Genomic DNA, 7,500 nt, shown 5'->3' with positions numbered 1-7,500 from the left:
GCGGTTAGGATTCCTGGTTCTCACCCAGGCGGCCCGGGTTCGACTCCCGGTGTGGGAATGAGCATTTTCCTAAGCTTGCAACTACATCGAAAGACCCTCTGAATTAAGATAGCGCTCAAAAAGTTCATAAAAGTATCATTCAGGCTTGCCGTCTACAAGAGCACCTTTGCTTTTTCATCAAGAATGCCGTGACCCGGATTCGAACCGGGGTTGCTGCGGCCACAACGCAGAGTACTAACCACTATACGATCACGGCGACATTCACGAGCCAGGTAGGAGTCGAACCTACAATCTTCTGATCCGTAGTCAGACGCGTTATCCATTGCGCCACTGGCCCTGTGTGAGAGGTTGCCACTAATCATGCTCCCCATTTTGGACTTTTGCTACGCTCGCAGCCATATTCAAAGACCTCAACACGGTTGCTTTTAGCCCCTAGCCAAAACCCTTCTGCCTTGTTTGCTACCTTTCCATATTATCCAGTATCGTTTCGGTATTGAATGGCAAAGAGCAGTGCCTATCCAGTTAAGGCGGAGGGAAAAAACAAGGATAGATCCATGCCCCGTGTGAGGATCGAACTCACGACCTTCAGATTATGAGACTGACGCGCTACCTACTGCGCTAACGAGGCATCTTGCGTGTGATTGGTTGTTGCCGTCCAGAGATAAGATGGAATTCTGTAAGCACAAAACTTCTTTTTTTTTTTTTTTTTTAATATGTACATGTATATATCTACATATATTGGAAAGTTTAAAGCAAGCTGTGAAAGCAGCTTTTCCCATATGGTCTAGCGGTTAGGATTCCTGGTTTTCACCCAGGCGGCCTGGGTTCGACTCCCGGTATGGGAATGAGTGTTTTGCTAAGCTTGTGCCTGCATTCAAAGGCCTGCACCTTTCTTGCAGAATTAAGCGGCTTAGTTTGCAGATGCTCTTGGCAGCCAAAAATGCTGCGCTAACGAGGCCACTTGCAAGTGGTTGTTGATGCCATCCATGCTTAAAAATGAGTTTTCAAATCATGAAACTGATTTTTTTTCTACTTATTACTGAAAAAGGGTCTCAGCGGTTCCCATATGGTCTAGCGGTTAGGATTCCTGGTTCTCACCCAGGCGGCCCGGGTTCGACTCCCGGTATGGGAATGAGCATTTTCCTAAGCTTGCAACTACATCGAAAGACCCTCTGAATTAAGATAGCGCTCAAAAAGTTCATAAAAGTATCATTCAGGCTTGCCGTCTACAAGAGCACCTTTGCTTTTTCATCAAGAATGCCGTGACCCGGATTCGAACCGGGGTTGCTGCAGCCACAACGCAGAGTACTAACCACTATACGATCACGGCGACATTCACGAGCCAGGTAGGAGTCGAACCTACAATCTTCTGATCCGTAGTCAGACGCGTTATCCATTGCGCCACTGGCCCTGTGTGAGAGGTTGCCACTAATCATGCTCCCCATTTTGGACTTTTGCTACGCTCGCAGCCATATTCAAAGACCTCAACACGGTTGCTTTTAGCCCCTAGCCAAAACCCTTCTGCCTTGTTTGCTACCTTTCCATATTATCCAGTATCGTTTCGGTATTGAATGGCAAAGAGCAGTGCCTATCCAGTTAAGGCGGAGGGAAAAAACAAGGATAGATCCATGCCCCGTGTGAGGATCGAACTCACGACCTTCAGATTATGAGACTGACGCGCTACCTACTGCGCTAACGAGGCATCTTGCGTGTGATTGGTTGTTGCCGTCCAGAGATAAGATGGAATTCTGTAAGCACAAAACTTCTTTTTTTTTTTAATATGTACATGTATATATCTACATATATTGGAAAGTTTAAAGCAAGCTGTGAAAGCAACTTTTCCCATATGGTCTAGCGGTTAGGATTCCTGGTTTTCACCCAGGCGGCCCGGGTTCGACTCCCGGTATGGGAATGAGTGTTTTGCTAAGCTTGTGCCTGCATTCAAAGGCCTGCACCTTTCTTGCAGAATTAAGCGGCTTAGTTTGCAGATGCTCTTGGCAGCCAAAAATGCTGCGCTAACGAGGCCACTTGCAAGTGGTTGTTGATGCCATCCATGCTTAAAAATGAGTTTTCAAATCATGAAACTGATTTTTTTTCTACTTATTACTGAAAAAGGGTCTCAGCGGTTCCCATATGGTCTAGCGGTTAGGATTCCTGGTTCTCACCCAGGCGGCCCGGGTTCGACTCCCGGTATGGGAATGAGCATTTTCCTAAGCTTGCAACTACATCGAAAGACCCTCTGAATTAAGATAGCGCTCAAAAAGTTCATAAAAGTATCATTCAGGCTTGCCGTCTACAAGAGCACCTTTGCTTTTTCATCAAGAATGCCGTGAACAGGATTCGAACCGGGGTTGCTGCGGCCACAACGCAGAGTACTAACCACTATACGATCACGGCGACATTCACGAGCCAGGTAGGAGTCGAACCTACAATCTTCTGATCCGTAGTCAGACGCGTTATCCATTGCGCCACTGGCCCTGTGTGAGAGGTTGCCACTAATCATGCTCCCCATTTTGGACTTTTGCTACGCTCGCAGCCATATTCAAAGACCTCAACACGGTTGCTTTTAGCCCCTAGCCAAAACCCTTCTGCCTTGTTTGCTACCTTTCCATATTATCCAGTATCGTTTCGGTATTGAATGGCAAAGAGCAGTGCCTATCCAGTTAAGGCGGAGGGAAAAAACAAGGATAGATCCATGCCCCGTGTGAGGATCGAACTCACGACCTTCAGATTATGAGACTGACGCGCTACCTACTGCGCTAACGAGGCATCTTGCGTGTGATTGGTTGTTGCCGTCCAGAGATAAGATGGAATTCTGTAAGCACAAAACTTCTTTTTTTTTTTTTTTTTTTTTTTTTGTTTTTTAATATGTACATGTATATATCTACATATATTGGAAAGTTTAAAGCAAGCTGTGAAAGCAACTTTTCCCATATGGTCTAGCGGTTAGGATTCCTGGTTTTCACCCAGGCGGCCTGGGTTCGACTCCCGGTATGGGAATGAGTGTTTTGCTAAGCTTGTGCCTGCATTCAAAGGCCTGCACCTTTCTTGCAGAATTAAGCGGCTTAGTTTGCAGATGCTCTTGGCAGCCAAAAATGCTGCGCTAACGAGGCCACTTGCAAGTGGTTGTTGATGCCATCCATGCTTAAAAATGAGTTTTCAAATCATGAAACTGATTTTTTTTCTACTTATTACTGAAAAAGGGTCTCAGCGGTTCCCATATGGTCTAGCGGTTAGGATTCCTGGTTCTCACCCAGGCGGCCCGGGTTCGACTCCCGGTATGGGAATGAGCATTTTCCTAAGCTTGCAACTACATCGAAAGACCCTCTGAATTAAGATAGCGCTCAAAAAGTTCATAAAAGTATCATTCAGGCTTACCGTCTACAAGAGCACCTTTGCTTTTTCATCAAGAATGCCGTGACCCGGATTCGAACCGGGGTTGCTGCGGCCACAACGCAGAGTACTAACCACTATACGATCACGGCGACATTCACGAGCCAGGTAGGAGTCGAACCTACAATCTTCTGATCCGTAGTCAGACGCGTTATCCATTGCGCCACTGGCCCTGTGTGAGAGGTTGCCACTAATCATGCTCCCCATTTTGGACTTTTGCTACGCTCGCAGCAATATTCAAAGACCTCAACACGGTTGCTTTTAGCCCCTAGCCAAAACCCTTCTGCCTTGTTTGCTACCTTTCCATATTATCCAGTATCGTTTCGGTATTGAATGGCAAAGAGCAGTGCCTATCCAGTTAAGGCGGAGGGAAAAAACAAGGATAGATCCATGCCCCGTGTGAGGATCGAACTCACGACCTTCAGATTATGAGACTGACGCGCTACCTACTGCGCTAACGAGGCATCTTGCGTGTGATTGGTTGTTGCCGTCCAGAGATAAGATGGAATTCTAAAAGCACAAAACTTCTTTTTTTTTTTTTTCTTTTTTTTTGTTTTTTAATATGTACATGTATATATCTACATATATTGGAAAGTTTAAAGCAAGCTGTGAAAGCAACTTTTCCCATATGGTCTAGCGGTTAGGATTCCTGGTTTTCACCCAGGCGGCCCGGGTTCGACTCCCGGTATGGGAATGAGTGTTTTGCTAAGCTTGTGCCTGCATTCAAAGGCCTGCACCTTTCTTGCAGAATTAAGCGGCTTAGTTTGCAGATGCTCTTGGCAGCCAAAAATGCTGCGCTAACGAGGCCACTTGCAAGTGGTTGTTGATGCCATCCATGCTTAAAAATGAGTTTTCAAATCATGAAACTGATTTTTTTTCTACTTATTACTGAAAAAGGGTCTCAGCGGTTCCCATATGGTCTAGCGGTTAGGATTCCTGGTTCTCACCCAGGCGGCCCGGGTTCGACTCCCGGTATGGGAATGAGCATTTTCCTAAGCTTGCAACTACATCGAAAGACCCTCTGAATTAAGATAGCGCTCAAAAAGTTCATAAAAGTATCATTCAGGCTTGCCGTCTACAAGAGCACCTTTGCTTTTTCATCAAGAATGCCGTGACCCGGATTTGAACCGGGGTTGCTGCGGCCACAACGCAGAGTACTAACCACTATACGATCACGGCGACATTCACGAGCCAGGTAGGAGTCGAACCTACAATCTTCTGATCCGTAGTCAGACGCGTTATCCATTGCGCCACTGGCCCTGTGTGAGAGGTTGCCACTAATCATGCTCCCCATTTTGGACTTTTGCTACGCTCGCAGCCATATTCAAAGACCTCAACACGGTTGCTTTTAGCCCCTAGCCAAAACCCTTCTGCCTTGTTTGCTACCTTTCCATATTATCCAGTATCGTTTCGGTATTGAATGGCAAAGAGCAGTGCCTATCCAGTTAAGGCGGAGGGAAAAAACAAGGATAGATCCATGCCCCGTGTGAGGATCGAACTCACGACCTTCAGATTATGAGACTGACGCGCTACCTACTGCGCTAACGAGGCATCTTGCGTGTGATTGGTTGTTGCCGTCCAGAGATAAGATGGAATTCTGTAAGCACAAAACTTCTTTTTTTTTATTTTTAATTTGTACATGTATATATCTACATATATTGGAAAGTTTAAAGCAAGCTGTGAAAGCAACTTTTCCCATATGGTCTAGCGGTTAGGATTCCTGGTTTTCACCCAGGCGGCCCGGGTTCGACTCCCGGTATGGGAATGAGTGTTTTGCTAAGCTTGTGCCTGCATTCAAAGGCCTGCACCTTTCTTGCAGAATTAAGCGGCTTAGTTTGCAGATGCTCTTGGCAGCCAAAAATGCTGCGCTAACGAGGCCACTTGCAAGTGGTTGTTGATGCCATCCATGCTTAAAAATGAGTTTTCAAATCATGAAACTGATTTTTTTTCTACTTATTACTGAAAAAGGGTCTCAGCGGTTCCCATATGGTCTAGCGGTTAGGATTCCTGGTTCTCACCCAGGCGGCCCGGGTTCGACTCCCGGTATGGGAATGAGCATTTTCCTAAGCTTGCAACTACATCGAAAGACCCTCTGAATTAAGATAGCGCTCAAAAAGTTCATAAAAGTATCATTCAGGCTTGCCATCTACAAGAGCACCTTTGCTTTTTCATCAAGAATGCCGTGACCCGGATTCGAACCGGGGTTGCTGCGGCCACAACGCAGAGTACTAACCACTATACGATCACGGCGACATTCACGAGCCAGGTAGGAGTCGAACCTACAATCTTCTGATCCGTAGTCAGACGCGTTATCCATTGCGCCACTGGCCCTGTGTGAGAGGTTGCCACTAATCATGCTCCCCATTTTGGACTTTTGCTACGCTCGCAGCCATATTCAAAGACCTCAACACGGTTGCTTTTAGCCCCTAGCCAAAACCCTTCTGCCTTGTTTGCTACCTTTCCATATTATCCAGTATCGTTTCGGTATTGAATGGCAAAGAGCAGTGCCTATCCAGTTAAGGCGGAGGGAAAAAACAAGGATAGATCCATGCCCCGTGTGAGGATCGAACTCACGACCTTCAGATTATGAGACTGACGCGCTACCTACTGCGCTAACGAGGCATCTTGCGTGTGATTGGTTGTTGCCGTCCAGAGATAAGATGGAATTCTGTAAGCACAAAACTTCTTTTTTTTTTTAATATGTACATGTATATATCTACATATATTGGAAAGTTTAAAGCAAGCTGTGAAAGCAACTTTTCCCATATGGTCTAGCGGTTAGGATTCCTGGTTTTCACCCAGGCGGCCCGGGTTCGACTCCCGGTATGGGAATGAGTGTTTTGCTAAGCTTGTGCCTGCATTCAAAGGCCTGCACCTTTCTTGCAGAATTAAGCGGCTTAGTTTGCAGATGCTCTTGGAAGCCAAAAATGCTGCGCTAACGAGGCCACTTGCAAGTGGTTGTTGATGCCATCCATGCTTAAAAATGAGTTTTCAAATCATGAAACTGATTTTTTTTCTACTTATTACTGAAAAAGGGTCTCAGCGGTTCCCATATGGTCTAGCGGTTAGGATTCCTGGTTCTCACCCAGGCGGCCCGGGTTCGACTCCCGGTATGGGAATGAGCATTTTCCTAAGCTTGCAACTACATCGAAAGACCCTCTGAATTAAGATAGCGCTCAAAAAGTTCATAAAAGTATCATTCAGGCTTGCCGTCTACAAGAGCACCTTTGCTTTTTCATCAAGAATGCCGTGACCCAGATTCGAACCGGGGTTGCTGCGGCCACAACGCAGAGTACTAACCACTATACGATCACGGCGACATTCACGAGCCAGGTAGGAGTCGAACCTACAATCTTCTGATCCGTAGTCAGACGCGTTATCCATTGCGCCACTGGCCCTGTGTGAGAGGTTGCCACTAATCATGCTCCCCATTTTGGACTTTTGCTACGCTCGCAGCCATATTCAAAGACCTCAACACGGTTGCTTTTAGCCCCTAGCCAAAACCCTTCTGCCTTGTTTGCTACCTTTCCATATTATCCAGTATCGTTTCGGTATTGAATGGCAAAGAGCAGTGCCTATCCAGTTAAGGCGGAGGGAAAAAACAAGGATAGATCCATGCCCCGTGTGAGGATCGAACTCACGACCTTCAGATTATGAGACTGACGCGCTACCTACTGCGCTAACGAGGCATCTTGCGTGTGATTGGTTGTTGCCGTCCAGAGATAAGATGGAATTCTGTAAGCACAAAACTTCTTTTTTTTTTTTTAATATGTACATGTATATATCTACATATATTGGAAAGTTTAAAGCAAGCTGTGAAAGCAACTTTTCCCATATGGTCTAGCGGTTAGGATTCCTGGTTTTCACCCAGGCGGCCCGGGTTCGACTCCCGGTATGGGAATGAGTGTTTTGCTAAGCTTGTGCCTACATTCAAAGGCCTGCACCTTTCTTGCAGAATTAAGCGGCTTAGTTTGCAGATGCTCTTGGCAGCCAAAAATGCTGCGCTAACGAGGCCACTTGCAAGTGGTTGTTGATGCCATCCATGCTTAAAAATGAGTTTTCAAATCATGAAACTGATTTTTTTTCTACTTATTACTGAAAAAGGGT

At 46.1% G+C, this 7,500-nt stretch overlaps 11 non-coding genes across 11 annotated transcripts; all 11 read left to right on the top strand.

Annotated features, from left to right (window-relative positions):
- Positions 1–1,060: 1,060 nt before the first annotated feature.
- TRNAE-CUC (transfer RNA glutamic acid (anticodon CUC)) lies at positions 1,061–1,132 on the top strand. The gene has a single exon. It is a non-coding gene; the product is annotated as a tRNA-Glu (tRNA).
- A 708-nt stretch (positions 1,133–1,840) lies between these two features.
- Positions 1,841–1,912, top strand: TRNAE-UUC (transfer RNA glutamic acid (anticodon UUC)). The gene has a single exon. It is a non-coding gene; the product is annotated as a tRNA-Glu (tRNA).
- A 215-nt stretch (positions 1,913–2,127) lies between these two features.
- On the top strand, positions 2,128–2,199 carry TRNAE-CUC (transfer RNA glutamic acid (anticodon CUC)). The gene has a single exon. It is a non-coding gene; the product is annotated as a tRNA-Glu (tRNA).
- Positions 2,200–3,215: 1,016 nt separating this feature from the next.
- Positions 3,216–3,287, top strand: TRNAE-CUC (transfer RNA glutamic acid (anticodon CUC)). The gene has a single exon. It is a non-coding gene; the product is annotated as a tRNA-Glu (tRNA).
- A 728-nt stretch (positions 3,288–4,015) lies between these two features.
- TRNAE-UUC (transfer RNA glutamic acid (anticodon UUC)) lies at positions 4,016–4,087 on the top strand. The gene has a single exon. It is a non-coding gene; the product is annotated as a tRNA-Glu (tRNA).
- A 215-nt stretch (positions 4,088–4,302) lies between these two features.
- TRNAE-CUC (transfer RNA glutamic acid (anticodon CUC)) lies at positions 4,303–4,374 on the top strand. Its single transcript has one exon. It is a non-coding gene; the product is annotated as a tRNA-Glu (tRNA).
- A 712-nt stretch (positions 4,375–5,086) lies between these two features.
- On the top strand, positions 5,087–5,158 carry TRNAE-UUC (transfer RNA glutamic acid (anticodon UUC)). The gene has a single exon. It is a non-coding gene; the product is annotated as a tRNA-Glu (tRNA).
- Positions 5,159–5,373: 215 nt separating this feature from the next.
- On the top strand, positions 5,374–5,445 carry TRNAE-CUC (transfer RNA glutamic acid (anticodon CUC)). The gene has a single exon. It is a non-coding gene; the product is annotated as a tRNA-Glu (tRNA).
- Positions 5,446–6,153: 708 nt separating this feature from the next.
- On the top strand, positions 6,154–6,225 carry TRNAE-UUC (transfer RNA glutamic acid (anticodon UUC)). The gene has a single exon. It is a non-coding gene; the product is annotated as a tRNA-Glu (tRNA).
- A 215-nt stretch (positions 6,226–6,440) lies between these two features.
- On the top strand, positions 6,441–6,512 carry TRNAE-CUC (transfer RNA glutamic acid (anticodon CUC)). Its single transcript has one exon. It is a non-coding gene; the product is annotated as a tRNA-Glu (tRNA).
- A 710-nt stretch (positions 6,513–7,222) lies between these two features.
- TRNAE-UUC (transfer RNA glutamic acid (anticodon UUC)) lies at positions 7,223–7,294 on the top strand. Its single transcript has one exon. It is a non-coding gene; the product is annotated as a tRNA-Glu (tRNA).
- Positions 7,295–7,500: the final 206 nt, after the last annotated feature.

Source organism: Eleutherodactylus coqui, chromosome 2 (genome assembly GCF_035609145.1).
Source record: "Eleutherodactylus coqui strain aEleCoq1 chromosome 2, aEleCoq1.hap1, whole genome shotgun sequence".
Lineage (NCBI taxonomy): Eukaryota > Metazoa > Chordata > Amphibia > Anura > Eleutherodactylidae > Eleutherodactylus > Eleutherodactylus coqui.
Note: the sequence above shows the minus strand (reverse complement) of the source record. Positions and strands in the feature narration are given on the sequence as shown.